Raw genomic sequence first — 16,708 nt, forward strand, 5'->3', positions numbered from 1 at the left:
TCACATAGGAGTTGAGCTAAGTGGAACGTCCACTCCCCAAAGACTGAGGTGTTATGGGTGAGAGTATGCCCCTGAGGTCCCGGGTAGGGGAAGCCATGATAATGTTTGTACTTTGCTCTGGCTATGTCTTCAAAGTAAATATCCCCTTGCCAAAGTTATCTGATGTTAATTAGTAAAATGGAACTGGAGCACTACACACTGGTCTCTATCAGTGGAAAGAACACAGGCAGTGGGGTCTCAAGCTGATAGTAGTGGAAGAGAAAAGATACCCCTCAGACTTCCTTGACACCCTGAAGGGGAAATGTAGAGCCTGGCTCTAGGAGAGGCGATCCATAGTGTATGTTATACTTTGAAAAGTGAAAAGTGCTTGGAAAGTTATATATCATAGAGCAAAATAATACAATTATAACTATTAAGACTGGTTATTTCTTAAATAAATTTGTATCACATCCAATTAATTTCTACACTATACCTGCAGCTTGGTGGCACAGTGGATAGAGCACTAGGCTTGGAATCAGGAAGACTCATCTTCATGATTTCAAATCTGGCCTCAGATACTTCCTACCTGTGTGATCATGGGCAAGTCACTTAACCTTGTTTGCCTCGGCTTTCTCATCTGTCAAGTGAGCTGGAGAAGGAAATGGCAAGCTCCACAATATCCCTGCCAAGAAAATCCCAAATGGGGTCATAGAGAATTGGACATGACTGAAAATGACTGAATAACAACAAAAAGATTTACTTAGGGGTAAGATGCTCCTAGGATCATAGATTTAGAGATGGAAGGACATCAGACATCACTGTGTCCAATGTCTTTCATTTTATAGATTAGGAAACAGGCCCAGAGTGTTCCTGACTCTAGTTATAGTATACCATGACATCTTTGAAGCACAAGTTCATGTATAAGAAGGTTGAAATATGTGTCTGGTTTCTCTCATGGCAGCAGAGAATAACAAAATGATCCAATCCAAATATCCTTTAAGTATTGTCTTGCCTTTCTTATTTCTTTGGAGTTAGACAGATGTTTCCAGGGAATTAAATGGTGTTTCACTCTTCATTTATCAAATTTCATTTAGTGGAAAATGTGTGCCTATGACGGTATGCTACGGTGGACAGACAGAGTGCTAGATGTGGAGACAAGCCCATCTGGGTTCAGAATCTGAGTCTGCCACTTATTATCTGGGTGACTTTCACCAAATTGCTTTACCTTCTTGGCTCCCATTTTCTCCCTGAACGTTCATGACCAATGTGAAGGTTGTGTTAGATGGCTTCTGAAGTTCCTTTGAGTTCTGAGTCTATGCTCTACCATTTCTTAGCTGATTACACTACTGAAATTTCTCACCACAAACACAGAGGCTAGCTGCTGTGGAAAATAGGCACTTTATAACACAATGTGGGGTTCAGCAGATCAAGAATTTGTCAGGAACTATGAAAGAAAATCCTAGGTCACACTGATTTGCTTGGTGATTTCATCTCTAGATAGTTTAGGTCATGCCTATCTACTGAAAACACTTTATAGTAGTTCAATCTAATGGTTCAGTCAAAATGGTTCAATCTAATGGTTTCAAATTCTCTTTTCAAAGGCCAAATGGGATTGGATTTGTCCATCCAAACATGTGCATAAACCAATCAATAAAACAGAATTGAAACATTAAAAAATGGCTAAATATATTCTATGTTTTTTCAACTGAATAATGGAAGAAATAATGGCATATATTGCACAGCTATTGAGGGATAAATGAGAATGACTAGTAGTATATTGCAAATAAGACAGAATTTCAAAGGATATATGACCTAATGACCAGCATTTAAAAGGCACTACTCTTTTTTTGGGAGGGGGGTGTTGGTGGTGGGGTATCATTCTTAATTTAGATTTTAAATACCATACTGTGTGGGTTTTACTAAACCCAGATGTGGAAAACACACAGTCTCAATTACATACAAAGGACCAACACTTTATCATTGCTTATTTCTTAGTCCTGTGTCCCTATAATTGACAGCAGTTTGTACTCTGTTTCTCTGCGATGTTCATTCCAGCATCAGTTTGATTTCAAGGTGCCTAATACTCCTGGACAGTAGGGTATAATGGAAAGGGCAAAAATTTGGAGTCCAAGAGTTTGGGGTGAAATCCTAGCTAGGCTACTATGCTCTTTGGAGTCTCAGTTTCCTCATCTATAAAATTAGGGGGTTGGATTAAATGATCTCTAAGATTCTAATTAGCCCCAAATCATATGAAATGAACACATAGCACACAAGCATTTTAGTAAGTTATTTGAAAGCACATCGTGTTATTCTTGAAAACAAAATAGAGAGATGTGAGCTACAAGACAACACATTTAGTTGAATAAAAGACAGGTCAATTGACTAGACCTAGAGGATAATTCTGAATGGATTTATATCAGCTTTCAGGTGGGTGTCTAGTAGAAAGTCTCAGGGATCTGCCCTTGGCATTTTTGTTTGTTTTTATCAACAACTTGGATGAAGGCTGGTGACAAAGATATTTGTTAAATTGGGAGGAAGAGATAATAAAACATTGTTGGGTACAAGGAAACTATGGCTTGTCTTAATGAGAATTTCATTCTTCAAAAAGTAGAGGAATGATAAGGAAAATGCTATTCTATGCCACATCCTGACCAATAAGGAAGAATGCTTGCTGAAGTAGAAATGCTGGGAACTTAGAAGAAAATGACAACTCTATAAGAGTCCATGATAGAGAAGGAGAGGAAAGTTGGGTAAATTGACATGTACCCTAGCTCTGGTAAGAAGATATTTCAAGGTGTTCAGTGGAAACATAAGTACCATAACAAAATCTAAAATTATATGGCAGTGTTAGCTCAAGAGGGGTAGACATTTCTCAAGAATTAAATGATAAAGACACAGACAAATGATCTCATTGAGGAAAAAATAAGGAAGCTACTAAAGAGATGAATGTGGATGCATAGGAAACTCACATACTTGGAATTTTTTAGAAGACATGTATACAGGACTGAAGTGAGGACTGAGATATGAGATCCATTTCCTTGGCTTCAATTATCCTCTGTATTCAGATGATTCCCAAATTTATATCCAACTCATATCTCTCTTGAAATCTAGGCTTGCATCACTATCTAAGTGCATGCTCGATGTTTTCACCTACATGTTCCATTTAATTAAATATATCCAAAGGGGAACCTCATTACCTTTGTTTCCTTCAGACTTCCCAATTTCTGTGAAGGGGACCTCCATCCTCTCATTTACTTTGGTACATAGTCTTGGAAGTAACCCTCTCCTTATCCCCCACATTCAATCATTTGCTCTATTCGTTAAACAAATATTTATTAGAAACCCATTTTTGTATAATCAAATCAATTAGCAATAACGTTAAATGCCTACTATGTATCTGGCACTGGGTGGGTGCTAGCAATGCCAAGAAAAGCAAAACAGTTCCTGCTTTCAAGAAGCTTTTATTCCATCAAGGGAAAAATATACCTAATAGCAGTATAGACCAACTAGACACAATCTATTCCCTATACACACTTCTGCCTTCCTGTTTCCACATCTTTGCTTCCACTAAGTTCCCTATGCCCATTTCCTCCCTCCTCTTTTACCTTTTAAGTTTCCACTCATCCTCTAATGCTCAAGTCTACAGAGCCTTCCCACAGTCTCCCTTTTGATAGTAAAATTTTCTTTAGGCATCATGTAGCACTTTTTTGTATCTTTCTAATATCCATGTCATTCAATTCAACAAACATTTGCAATGTATTATCCAGCCCAAATGTTCACATGGATTATTTGTATCCGACCTGTGGTAGAGCACTTATATTTCTCTTGTCAGTCACAGTCAGACACACTATAACTTGACCCTAATATAGTGATGTCATTTTGGTCCTCTTTGAGAATGACGGACAACAACTATTATGCATTATAGTTATTTGTGTTCATGTTCCATCATCTTACTAGACTGTAAGCTCAATGAGCATAGGGGTCAGGTTTTATACAAACTTTTTAACTCCAGAGAGAGAGACAGAGAGACAGAGTGAGAGACAGAGACAGAGATGGACAGAGACAGAGAGAGACAGAAACAGAGACAGAGAGAGACAGAAAGAGACAAAAAGAGAGTGAGCACAGGCATAAATATATAAAAATAAGAAAGGATGTGAAAAATAGGAGTAAAAATATGATGGGCTACTCACGTGGGAAGAGCATGGGATGACAGGTAGTGTGCAAGATTGGTACCCTTATAGCATCAGTAGAAAATAAGGGGGGCAGGGGCAGCTAGATAGTGCAGCAGATAGAGCACTGGCCCTGGAGTCAGGAGTACCTGAGTTCAAATCCGGCCTCAGACACTTGAAACTTACTAGCTGTGTGACCCTGGGCAAGTCACTTAACCCCAATTGCCTCACTAAAAAAAAAAAAAAGAAAAGAAAAAAAATAGAAAATAAGGAAGGTCTCCAAGACACTGAATGACCCCAAATGGTAAACTTAATGGAAGGACATATGCAATAGTTGAAAAAGGCAGGCATGGATAGGTGATGATCTACATTGATGCTGAAAACTTAGAAATCTATGAGATCAGAAATCCATTTTCATATTTGACTCTTAATTCTCTTGTTGCCTTTGGACTCATATACTTATACACATATCGATATTCTTCTTGTCACCAAGTCCTGGCCTTGTTCTCATAGTCAGACCATAGGCCTCTTCCTGACCCTGTAGAACAGTCTGGACTTACTGGTGTTGGTTTTCATTGGTTTGGACCAAACTAGTGACATCTGATCGCCCGATTCTGATGTAAGTTCCTATTTTTATTTATTCTTTTTGTTTTTTAGGAATTTTTCCTTTCTTACCTCTACAAAGTTTATTCTGCACAATTTCAACTTATAATACCTTTCTCTCTTCTTCATCTCTGGGCAATGATTTCTTCCTGTCTTATAGTTTACAGCTACAAATTCTCTTTGAAGCAACATTTTTCCATATAAGTCCCTAATCATCATTCTTAAAGAAGGCTGGAGGAGATTTGATATTACTGGCTTTTCCACAACTCATGATTTTATATTTATATGTATCGAGTTGTATTAATTGGTTCCAGATTAGAATCATTCCACTGGATCCCACTTTTGGGGGGGTTACTATTTTGATAGTAGTTTTAACTGTGGTTGCTGAGTCCTGGTGCAGACCTCTGCTGGTCTCTAGGTATTTCTTCACAATTGATGTGGAATGGAAAAAGATATGCATATGCTGTTATTCACTTTACTCTTTTAGGTCTGTACTGGCAGTAATATCTTCAAAGAATTTCAACAAGTTCCTAATACATGACCTTCCCTTCCAGAAAATCATGTTAGCTGGGCTTGCCTGACTCAAGCTTTGCTTTTCTAAGCATCCTTTTTTCTTTTTCTAAGCATCCTTTCTCTTGATCTCTTGCAGCAGTTTTTAATACTTTCCCTATAAGTGAAGTTAAACTAACTGGCCTGTAATTTCCTGGTGTGTCCCTAAGCTCTCTCTGAAATAATGACATGATGTTGGCTATTTTCCAGTTCTTCTGAGGATTTTTTTTTGTTTTAAAATGCAGAGTTGGAAATGCAAGAGAAAGCTTCCTGTCTCCATTTTCCTTAGCCTCTTCCATGACATACTACATGGCCTGGCCCCAGTGGATTTACCATTTTAATAACTTCAAACTGCTTAAATATTTTCACAAATTATTTATTCTTATTGCTACAATGTGCATATTTGACCATTTTTCATTTTGACAAGGGATACCCCCAAGTAAGTAAGGGCTTCTACTTGTATTGCAAAGATTGTCAATGGGAGAAAAATTTCCCAAACTAATTTAGGAATGCTCTGGGACTTGAAATATATTGACAGAATCCATAAATCTTAGTCCAGGAGGCCCTGTCTGAGATAAAGGAAGGCTGGAGAAATTCTGGGTTAAAATAAAGGAAATTAAGCTGTTTTTCATACAGAACATTGTTGCATGTAATAGATATTTTTGATATGTACATCACGCACATGATTTTTGACATGTACACCATTTCATACTGACTATTTTGGAGGTAAAGTTATCACTAACATAGACATTTTCTTAAGGAATTTCTAAGGACACCAAGTGGAACACCAACAGTTTGGGAACAGGTGAATTAGAGACATTGTTTGAAGAATGAAACATTAGCTATCTGGTCAAGGGAAGACAACAAGTAAGTTAATGAAAGGTCTTCTTTATTGGGAATTGATGCAAACAATGCATGGAGAAAATAATTTGGAAGCATGCAAATTATTGTTGTTTGTCCTTTGTTCTTGAAGAGGACCATGACATTGGGGTGATGTCATAACTTGCAGTGAATTAGATTTAAGCGAGGGAGGGCTGTGCAAGGTCACCAACCTCACTCTCTCCTCCAAAGCCATCTGGGTCCAGTGGCAGATATATACACACATATATATGTATTTACTACATATGTGTATAGGGACATACATGCATACATGCATGCATACATACACATCTATCAGAACAACTGGAGATGGCCCCAGATGTTTAAGGCAATTGAGGTTAAGTGACTTGCCCAGGGTCACACAGCTAATAAAGTATCTAAGGTGAGATTTGAATTGAGGTCCTCCTGACTACAGGGCCAGTACTCTATCCACTGCGCCACTTAGCTACCCCATGGAAAAATGCAAATATGACAGTGAAAAGAACACTGAAGTGACAGTAGGGAGAACAAGGTTATGGTGGCAACTCTGCCCCTACGTGACTGTGTTATATTTGGCAAATCACTTCATCTCACTGGGCTCAATTTCTACATCTGTAAAAGAAGATGATTGGACTAGATGAACTCAAAATTCTCTTCTGGTTCTAAGATTCTATGAGGTATGATCTACTTACTTTATTTCTAGGTAATATGAAAAGAAGAAAAATACAAATAATATATTTGGGGTGGGGAACTAATCCAGTTCAATGGCAATTCAATATCAAAATAAATACTGAAAAACATATAGGAGAGAGTAAAAGCAAATCTGAAATAAAGATTTAATATTTTCAGCATATTACTTTGCTTGGGTTTATCCCAATACTCCCAGGATGAATATTTAAATAATCTCTCTGTAAACCACTCATTCAATTATGAAATAAGTTCATAGAAGAGAAGGCATCCCCACTGAAGCATTTAAACCAAACTGGGTGAAATATATGAATATATAAATATGGATATATATGAATATACAAAACATGTCACATATGAAATATATATGTGTACACATACATGTATATATATACACACATATATTTTGTTATATAGATATATGTGTATGTACACATTAGCCATTAATTTATTGCTAGGAGTAAAGAGAAAACTTAGTAAGAAATTTATAATCTGCATAAATGACTTATGTGGAACAATCCAAAGGACTGTCCAAGTTAGTTACTGTTAAAGAAATTTATATAAAAATAAAAGTTAATATAGTTCTTACTATGTGGTAGGCACTGTGCTAATCATTTTATAATTATCATCTCTTTTGATCTTCACAACAACCCTGGGAGGTTGGTGCTATTATTATCTCCGTTTTACGGAAGAAGAAACTGAGGCAAAAAGAGGTTAAATAACTTGCCCAGGGTCATACAGCTACTAAGTGTTTGAAGCTGGATTTGAAGTCAGGCTTTTGTGACTCCAGGCCTGGCACTCTATCCACTGCATCACCTAACTGTCTTTATATATGCTTACTTCTAAAAATAAAAATAAATGAATGAATGAATGAAAAATAAATAAGTAAATACAATATATATGTCTATTTCATGAAATCTGTGGGGATCTTTGCTATATAAAGTTTGCGTTTGTTTTTGGTAGAGGTATTTTTGATAACTGATGTTCTTCTGGTCCCTTCTCACCTTGAGATTTCATTATTCTATGACATATATGGATAACACACACACACACATATATATATATGTATATACACATACAAGTATGTATACATAATACATATATACACATATACATACATAATTTCATTCTTTGTATTTGTATCATCAGCACTTTGTACAGTACTTGGCACATAGTAGGTGCCTAATAAATGTTGACAGAATGATACATATGTTGCAGCCCATCTGCAAATGAGCATCCCAAATGGGTCTTTCCCAAATGTAGAGAAATATTCCAAGTCATTAAGTAACAAGATGGATTGTTGGTTCTAACCAGATAAGCAGGAGAAGCAAACCCCTGTGCAAACAGCATATCCTGTAGCTTTCTCCAACTTTCCAACTCAGCAGTTTTCAAATTCCTCAAGGTTATGTCTCATAAGGACCCACTAAGAAGTTTCATTGTGTAGTCAATGCAATTTCGCACAGATACCATGACTTCATATTTTCAGTGTTAATGAACTTCTTTCAAAGAACACTGATATTTTAGTTGGTCCTAAGGGATAAATATGTTTGTATATATACACATAGATAGATATAGATTTATAATCCTCTTTCTATATATACATATCCTGTATACATTAATTTGATTACTATTTGAGTGCCTAAGTCTGGAGGTATAGAAAGATTTAAGGCAGGAAAGAATCATATGGATTACCTAGTTCACCCTCTTATTTTATATATGTCCGCAAAGGTGAAGTGATTTGTACAAGGCCAAACAAGCGGTAAAGGGGACTAGAATTTGTACTCTTGTCTGTTAGCTTTAAATTCTGTGCTCTTTCTTTCTACTATTATAACACTGTCAACAAGGATATTACAACCTAGTTGGGGAAGGTAAGACAAGCATATAAATGATCATAATGGAAGATAAATGTTTAAAAGAACTAGCGTGCTGAGAGTTTAGAGAAAAAAGTGATGCATTTTGGTTGAGGAGATTAGGTGAGGCTTATCAGAGGCACTGGCATTGAAGTAGGCTTTGAAGGATGGCTAGCATTTTAACAAGGAGAGATTGGGGCGGGAGGAGTAGCGGAAAGCACTTTTAAGCATATCAAATGGAATAAATAGAACATATCAATAGTGATTATTATCATGATAGCTTTATAGTACACTTTTTTGCCAAGTGTTTTCTTTGAGGCAGACAGAATGAGTACTCCCATTTTATAGGTGGGAAAATTGATGCTAAGATCTTAGATAACTCTACTGTGATCACACAACCACTGTTAAGAGTCAGAGTGAGGATTTAAACCCAGATCTCTGACAAGTGATAAAGAGAAAAAAATATCCACATATACATACCTAAGGAGTATATGTTAAAAGATATAAAGACCAAAGAAAAGGACTTATGCCAATGTTTGAAAATACTTATATTTGTCACGTATTAACATCTTGAGGTTTTAAAGAGATCATGATTTGAAATATAAAATTCAATTCAATCATTTAGAAATTATTTAAGTGCTTAATGTATTCTATTATATATGTATATTTGTTTATATGCACACACACACATATATATACATATACACACATCACCATTCTAGGTGCTAACTGGGGATGCAAAGGCCTCAAGGACCTTTCAATATAATAAAAAGGAAAAGATGAGTACATAAATAATTGTAATAAAAGTAAAAGGAGGATGGTCTATAAAGTGCACTTCATTTCTCATAAGCCCTGAGTTAGGGAGGAAATAAGTCTGACTAGGGGGGAACTTCAGGCCTATGTCACTCAAAAGGTTATGTTTGAGTACAAAGAATTTAAAAGGCTGGCAGATATTTTCAAATAGATGCATGTGACCATAACTTGGGGGGAATATAGTAATGGTGGCAGGGAGGAAGACACCTGGGGGCAGGGAACAGAATTAGGAGTTGGGTAAGGGATGCTGTAAGACATGAATGTCTTAAAATATATGTCATGAAATATATCATGCATTTCCAAAAGATTCATGATGGGAAATGCTCTCCAAATCCAGAAAAGGTACTGTGGGATCTGAATGAAGATTGAATTATACTATCTTTATTTTTTGTGCAGTTTTTTTCTTTTTTGAGGTTTTCCCCTTTTGTTTCAATTCTTTCACAACATGACTAATGTGGAAATATGTTTAATGTGATTGTACATATATAAGATGGCTTGCTGTCTTGGATGGGGAGGGAGAAAAATTTGGAACTCAAAATCTTGTAAAAATGAATGTTGAAAACTATTCTTACATGTAACTGGAAAATAAATTAAATACTATTAAGGAAAAATGAAATATGTAATGAAATAACCCCCATCTTCCCCCAACACCACAACTTGCACTGGAATAGACTGCACTTTACTAGCCTGTGGCAAGATTTACTAGTGCTTGTCATGAATGAGTGACTTGTTTCTACTCTTGCTGAGTTGGAGATACTGAAAGATTAATCAGAAATGAATCTAGTGTTCCCTGGGAGACATGTGTTGAAGGAAATCTATGATAGTTCTTTGGAAATGGGGGTTCTGAGAGTAGAATACCTGATTTATTTCTACATTATTGAGTTATTCTGTTTCAGTAAATGTATTTCCTTTGAATTTATGGTCATTGAGTTTGGTTTAGCCATTGAAATATCAGTAGGGGCTCATCAGTGGGTTTAAAAAGACAACTTCAACTGTATCAGGGACCTGATGAGAAAGCACAATTATGAGAGGCAGCCTGAAAGCTATACAAGGTACAATGCGGTATGAGGCACCAGAGAATTATAAAGAGCTATGAAATTTGGAGGAGGGAGCAATTATGTCCAGTTAGGGAGAAGGTTGTGAAACTCCCCAGAGCCTCAGTAAAACAATGGTTACCCTTATGAAAAAAGAAAAAAAAGGAAAATTCAGCCTGTCCTTTGGGCACTTTTGTCTACATGACTTCAAACAACAAGACCCAGTAATAACTATTTCAGTTTTCATTCAGCTTGCTGTGACACAACTATTGCCCATCTTCAAACTTTAACTATTCATTGGTGTTGTTATCCTAAAGTCAATAGCACTTGTATCAGATAGATAGTGCTGTTTCGATAGAATCATATCTCCTTTACCAGGTATCCTTGGAGAATGAGATGTGACCCATTCATATATTCTCTGGTTAACTGAAGCTTATCCCCCTAAGTGACAAAACTTTAGCATTTTAACCATTTTGGATGGAAATCTTTCTCTAATGAGACATATATGCATTTTGCTATTTATTTAGAACATGATATTGAATATAACTTTGGGCAAATAATTTCATTGCTCATGGACTCAGTCTCCTAATTTAGAATTTGGAGGTGGGACTGGGTATTACACAATTGCTGTTATTTATTCCATCCTTAACATTCTGTGATTCTATAATTCTGTAACATGACTTTTTCTTAGTAATGGAGGGTCATCGTGAACAACAGTTACTATACTGTGTTTTAATATAAGTAATACCATCATGGGGTACTGAGTTCTGTTTAGGGTCATTTATCTCCATACAAAATAGCTCCATATTATTTTGCTTTTTGATTTATTTGGTTGGTTTTTAAACATTTTTGTCTCTTTTCTTTGTAAATATAGCATAGCTCCTTCTACAAATACAGATAGACAACTTTTCTGTAATTAATGTCTTATAGAGTTGCTTAGAGCAGAAGTGTCAAGTGGCCTGACCCAAATTAAGATGTAAATGGGAAATATTGAACAAAATAAATAAAAAATACAATAAAACATAGATAATATTACATTTTACAACTAAGTCAATATGCTGCCACAAAAATCCTTATGTAGGCATTAGGGGACTGCATTTCTATTTAATTTTGAGGCCACTGGCTTAGAGAACTAAGAGATGAAATTATTTGTCCACTGCTAAAAAGCCAGAATTAGGGCAGGAAATGAATACAAATATTTGTGACTCCAAGACCAACTCTATCCATGCCACCATGCTGCCTTTCCTATCCCCTTCTGATTTGCTGCTTCTAAAATGGGATACTTGATTTAATTTAACTAGTTTTATTAAGTGCATACAATGTGCAAGACATTATACTTGATGGAATTGTGCTTAAAACAAGAATAGCCTGAGTGAGGACCTAAGGGATTTTCTTAGGAATAAAGTACATGAATTTTAGGACATATTTTTACAACATCTGTTTGAGCCCATACCATACTCTTTTCCTTAAGCCCCTTTTGTAGATCAGACCTGAATTTAATTTATTGATTTTGATCCTCAAGAATTAACCTTTTCCTACTTTCCTGCTATAGACTTAGGCTTTCCTAATAGACTCTGGTTTTGTTTTTTTCTGAATAACCCAATTATTTCATTTATTTTGCCTGTTGGGATCTCATTTATTACTAAACTGTGGTCTGGATGGTTGAGGTGGCTATATAAGTGATCCCCAGGTAAATGGGGGATTGTTTAAAAATATTATTTGATATAAATTATTACCTTTGTAGAGTTCATATTTTAATTTGAATTGTTTTCTTTTAGGAATAGGTAATCTATCAGATGTCTAAGTAATTGATTGGATAGGAGTAGATAGCCTCTGAGGTTCCTTGCAATTCTGAGATTCTGGTTAATTTGGTTAGCTAAGCAGCCAAACAATTGATTAGTTTAGCAAAAGAACAAGTTTTTCTGTCTAACTAGTTTGAGTAAATATCTATCTAGAGGCTTCCTATGCCATGAATTATGGGGAGTGATATCCCTCCTTCCTCTACATTTTTCTTCCAAGTAGAAAGCTGCATATGTACATTAATTCAGACTCCAAATACTGAACAGATCTCACCACATAAGGTAGACGCTGCTGAGGAAATATGTGAAAGTCAAAGTGAGAAATAAACCTACTTTATGCTACAGTGTTATAAGGCTACCCACTCAGCCACGCCAACTGGTACTATCTCATTGCTTAGAATTCATGGTATCCAGGGGATCATAGATTGAGGGAATGCCTTTCTATTGTGAAGAGGGCAGGCCATCCTTGAGGTAAAACTGTGGCCTCCAATGAGTCAGATGGACTAGATTGCTTATTTTTATTAACCCCTTCAAGTCAAAATTGATTTCTTTAGAAAAATGTTTATACCTTCCATTAACTTCAAATAGACTTTAGAATATAGGAGGCAAGCTATTGCTTCTCTATTGGCAAAAGGGCCAAGGAACAACTTTGGTTACTAGCAAGAAGGTACACATTTAAGATCAGGTGACCTGACTTGGCCAGCAATACAAAGTAGGTCTTTAAGAACTAGGTCTTGTGTGCTTATTGTCTTTTCCTTGCTCTCCTTTTCCCTTTGGGTTGTGAAGGGAAGCAGAGCTATCTATCTTGGCTTTCCTATCCTCTAGACAATGGAGAGGTAAAGAGAATAGCAACTCCTTTTCCCTGTGGGCAGAAGGCTACCTTTCTGATAGACAGAAGAGTGACGAGCAGTCTTTTCTTGTCCTGTTATCTCTTGTCCTCTGTATTTTCTAGGAATTGGGAAATCCCTTTGGCCTAGGAGAGGTAATGATGATAAGCATTCCTCTTTTAAGGAATATTTATGTGTCATATATTTAAGATTATTACTTTATCAGCTAGACCTGTGAAGTCAATAATATAAGGAAGCTCTCAGTGTGAAAATCCACCTCCCCACTGTTGCAGAAAGCATCCTCTTTTTATCTTAATTTATAATCTTAGACTATTACCTGATGCATTCATTAAGAGTTTAAGTGATGCATGGTTACCTCACTTACATACATTAGAGGCAAGACCTGACCCAAGTCTTCCTAACTCCCATTCCAACCCTCCATTTACTATTCCGTGATGCTTTTGTCCAGGATTATTATTAAAAATTCTACTTTCATTATTTTAATAGAGTTGCATGTTTGTAACTAAGCTAGGAATCTCCTTAATAGTTCAAGTATTTCTTTGGTCTGCATTTATCCTAGATTTGCATGTTCATTATTGAACTAAAAAAAATTCTCCTTTGGTCCATGGGCCTGATAATTCCCATTCAATATTTTTTTTTCTTGTGAGCAAAATTACAGCATTATTTTGTGGGTTTAACCTTCCAGGCACTCTAATGTCTGATGCTTAGAAAATCTAAAGAGTAATAGCCCTCAACACATTTGGAAAATAGCAGGTTCAGTAACGGTAAAGGTAGCCCAATTCTCACCCTGGCTTCAATTCACATACCTGAGAATATCCTACCCTAGTCAAGACTTGGAAAAATGTTCTCTTGGTAAAAGGCATCCCCTGTTGTTCCTCTTACTTCTCTCTTCACCAGTGTTTGCATCTCCCTGATTGTAGAGGTACCTTCCCTCAGAAAACACACCTACTGGGATCCCCAGTCTCACTAAGGGGACACGGCCCTTGCCATTAACTTCATGTTTTTCTAAGGCAACATCTCAGAACAAATTATGGAAGGGCTACTAATCAGGAGGGATGCTGCTTATGGCTAGAGCTGCCTGCGAGTATGGATTCTTCTTTTATGTTCCTTACTTATTTTGCTCACAGAACGTTCCATGGCATTAATGAATATCTTGTGTACCAAAGGTCCAATTCATGCCTCATTCTTTATTCTTCTGGAATCGTTCAGAGAAGGGTATGTGAGAGGGTCAGGGAGGTTCACTGCCCAAATGTTCCAATGGAAGGGCCTGGTAGAACCAGATGTGAAATGGACCTCCCCGGAGTGAAGACTATGCAATTGAGGAGAGTTATAGCACATATTTGAGGTAAGAGTTTTTATAAAGTAGCTTTAGGTCTGCCACGATGTGATATTCCACAGTCAAGTCAAAAAGTCTGCTGGGATTACATGTCAAAACATGCATGCTATCATTTCTGCTTTTAAAAGAGCATCTTTGAAGTAGAAAGCAGCCCTTAGTAGGCTAATGAGTCCCAGCATAAGGAACTAGGCGCTGCTTACTGTATTTTGTGCCTATTTAGAAGGAAAATTCCAATGATTTAAATTTAGATATCATGCAAAACTCCAGGCAGAGTTGAAACACTTGGTTAAGTGTTTATAACAAAAGATTCAAGGTGGATAATGTATTTACATCACTTTGGAACATGTTCATTTCTATGATGAGAAATGTCCAGAGAGAGGTAATACCATAAAATTCACAATCCCATTAATAGTTTTGTTGTGTTGCAGTCATTACAGACTTGTCTGACTCTTTGTGATGCTGTTTGGGGTCTTTTTGGCAAAGATCCCAGAGTGGTTTGCCATTTCCTTCTCCAGCTCATTTTACAGATGAGGAAAGTGAGGCAAACTAGGTGAAGTGTCTTGTCCAGAGTCACACAGCTAGTAATTATCTGAGGTTGGATCAATAGCAAATAAACTCAAAGGAACACATTAAGATAGTACTTGGCCATTCCTACAAATAGATTGAAACTAAAAAACAACCCCCCCCCCAATAAACTAAAAAACAACAACACTTTTTTGAAATCTGCTAAGACCTGAGACACATTAAAAAAAAAAAAAGGTTTATTAGTCATCACTGTGCCAAAATGCCATTAAGTTCTTTTCAGAAGGATTCAAAAATCTTTATGTTCTAGGTCCACAGGAACAGAAAAACCTTCTTGAGAAAAATTTAAGCAATGTTCTAATTAATCACAGGATTTTATAGCCTCTCACAGACTATAAGTTAAACTTTAACAAGGCAGGGCCAAAGGAAGTCCTGGTGCACTGAGCATGGCTGGGTCAACCAAACCAGACCTTCATGCCAAGCAGCTGCTAGAGGCTGAGCTGCTGTGGATCTAGAAGGTGGCACTTGAATTTTCACACCGATGAAAGGGGGGAGGTGAAACATGCAAATAGCCAACAAACTGATGGGAAAGCAATCTGCAAGGAAAATACTTCTATGGGGCTTGGAAAAATATATGGTAGGCAGTTGTAGTATGATAGAAAGAGCTAGGGCTTTGGGATCGGGGACTTTGGTTCAAAATCCCACTTCTGATACTTAATACTTGGTATGACCATTGGCAAGTAACTTAACCTTCCTGGGCCTCAGTTCCCCCATCAAAAATGAAAAGGGTTGGATCAGCTGTACAGCAAGATCCCTTCCACCTGTATTTATGATCATATGTACATTTTTCCATGGTGATCTTTGTGAAACTAATACTATGTGGTCATTATGTGATCTCTTGTAATATGTTCTCCTACTCAGGAATTTTATTTAAGAGAAGTGACCCAAGAATTGTAGATACTATTCCTCGTTAATTTTTTAAAAGTTAACAGTAATACTTCATTGATTCTAAGTATTTAGAGATACTTTGTTTACTTGTTTTCCTTTCTTTTTGAAAAATTTAAGTAATAAACATTTTTATTTATAGTTTCAGGTTTCAATTTTTATTCCTCCTTCCCTTCCTTCCCTCCCTCCTCCCTGAGGTGGTAAGCAATCAGATATAGGTTATACATGTATGATTATGTAAAACATTATCATATAAGTCATTTTGTATATGAAAACTTGAATAAAAGGAGAAAATGAAAGAAAGTGAAAAATAGCATGCTTCAGTTTGTGTTCCATTAATATCAGTTCTTTCTTTGGAGGTAGATAGTATGTTTCATCAATAGTCCTTTGGGATTGTCTTGGATCATTGTAATGCTGAGAATAGTTAAGTCATTCACAATTCTTCATCAAACAATATTGCTGTCTCTGTGCACAATGTTCTCTTGGTTCTGCTTTCTTTACTATACATCAGTTCATACAAATCTTTCCAGGCCTTTCTGAAATCATCCTGCTTGGCATTTCTTACAGCACAATAATATTCCATCATCATCATATACCACAGCTTGTTTAGCCATTTCCCAATTGATGGGCATTCCTTTGATTTCGAATTCTTAGCCACCACAAAAAGAGCTGCTATAAATATTTTTGTACAAATAGGTCTTTTTCTCTTTTGTGGC

The 16,708-nt window shown here is 36.5% G+C and overlaps 1 protein-coding gene across 1 annotated transcript in view; it reads right to left on the bottom strand.

The window, feature by feature from the left end:
- The window catches only part of SPAG17 (sperm associated antigen 17), a 265,493-nt gene that overhangs the window by 194,824 nt on the left and 53,961 nt on the right, over positions 1-16,708 (bottom strand). The gene's annotated exons all lie outside the window — the stretch shown is intronic.

Source organism: Dromiciops gliroides, chromosome 4 (assembly GCF_019393635.1).
Source record: "Dromiciops gliroides isolate mDroGli1 chromosome 4, mDroGli1.pri, whole genome shotgun sequence".
In the NCBI taxonomy this organism is placed as follows: domain Eukaryota; kingdom Metazoa; phylum Chordata; class Mammalia; order Microbiotheria; family Microbiotheriidae; genus Dromiciops; species Dromiciops gliroides.